We start from the raw sequence: 1,385 nt of genomic DNA on the forward strand, positions 1-1,385 counted from the left end.
TAGACATCAGTGATGTGTGTGTGCTATTAGCTATGCAGTAGAATTCACTGTTGTCAACACTGCTAATGTAAATAATTATGTAATGTAAATAAAACCATACTATTTTAAAGGTTTCAAGAAATTAAGGTTATCAATAAGCTATCAAATGTGTTTGTCTATTAGTACTGTTGATAAATTAAGTAGCAAATGTTATTGGATAAAACACATCAGCAACTGCCTCAACATTTAAATGTACACTCTAAAATAAATGGTGCTAAATGGCACTAAAAGTGGTTGCTGGGTCGTAATCATAGGGGAACCATTTTAGTGCTATATAGCACCTGAACCAACCCAAAGAACCACTGAATAACTTTTTTCCTGTGTGTAGTGCTGAAAACATAAATCAAAGAAGTAACTTGTAACAATCTTGTTTGAATGTTACAGGGACAGATGAGCACACACATGTGCTTATCCGGTGGAGAGTGGCTAATGAGGCCCTCTTCACCGGAAAACGAAATGCAGCCATTAAAGGCTTTGAGTGAGTATACTGCAGAAACCAATGAAACCTGATGTCATATGCTGTTAATTAATGTTATTTCAAACAGATATTACAGAACTTTTCTGATTCTTGATTTGTGTGCAGAGCTTTTGTGATGGAGCAGGGCTTGCAAGACAGGGTGATGGCGGCCTTTGTAAAAAAAATGTGAAAACCTGAAACAAAAATATAAAGTAAGATCATGTTGTTATTTCTAATACAGAAATCAGTTGACATTGTGCTGTTAAAATTACTTATTTTGTTTGGTTTGTGCATTTTTGTAGGATCTCAAATGTCCGGCAACCAGTGTGAGCACTGAGGATGGAGAGCCCACAGCAGCATCTTGGAAGTGGTAAAGGGCCATGGAGGAGGCAATTGGGTGCAGACCCTCCATCGTTTCACCTGCCCTTATTGCCTCATCTGGCCCGGATGTTGCTGTGGCCTCTACATCCTCAGTGAGCTCAGCCCCAGACACACCAAGGGCATCAAGGAAAAGAACCCAGAAATCAATTGAGAATCTGATCAAGGAGAGGGAAATGACAAGAGAGCAGGAAGCAGTCGAAAGGGAGGAGAAAAGATTGAGAGAAATGGAGGAGAAGGAGGAGAGATGAGAACGAGACCGACAAGAGCGGGAGGAGAGACGACATACTGAGGACAGAGAAAGAGAAGAAAGGTGGTGCCGAGAAGCAAGTCAAAGGGAGGAAAGATTACTTCGCCTCCTTGAATCAATAAAAAAAAATAATAAGTCCATAAATAAATAATGTTTATGTATATTTAAACGTGGATTTTTGTGAAGAACAAACATATGTTTTAAATGAGAATTAAATTTCTCACACACACACACACTCACACACACACACACACACACACA

The 1,385-nt window shown here is 39.2% G+C and overlaps 1 long non-coding RNA gene across 1 annotated transcript in view; it reads left to right on the forward strand.

Annotated features, from left to right (window-relative positions):
- LOC107657463 (uncharacterized) overlaps positions 1 to 895 on the forward strand; it is a 5,696-nt gene extending 4,801 nt beyond the window's left edge. Inside the window, exons 2-4 of the long non-coding RNA XR_001630685.1 lie at positions 424 to 517; positions 623 to 708; positions 799 to 895. This is a non-coding gene — a long non-coding RNA (uncharacterized LOC107657463). The remainder of the gene's footprint in view (positions 1 to 423; positions 518 to 622; positions 709 to 798) is intronic.
- Positions 896 to 1,385: the final 490 nt, after the last annotated feature.

The sequence above is a fragment of the Sinocyclocheilus anshuiensis genome, unplaced genomic scaffold (assembly GCF_001515605.1).
Source record: "Sinocyclocheilus anshuiensis isolate Anshui unplaced genomic scaffold, SAMN03320099.WGS_v1.1 scaffold295, whole genome shotgun sequence".
NCBI lineage: Eukaryota > Metazoa > Chordata > Actinopteri > Cypriniformes > Cyprinidae > Sinocyclocheilus > Sinocyclocheilus anshuiensis.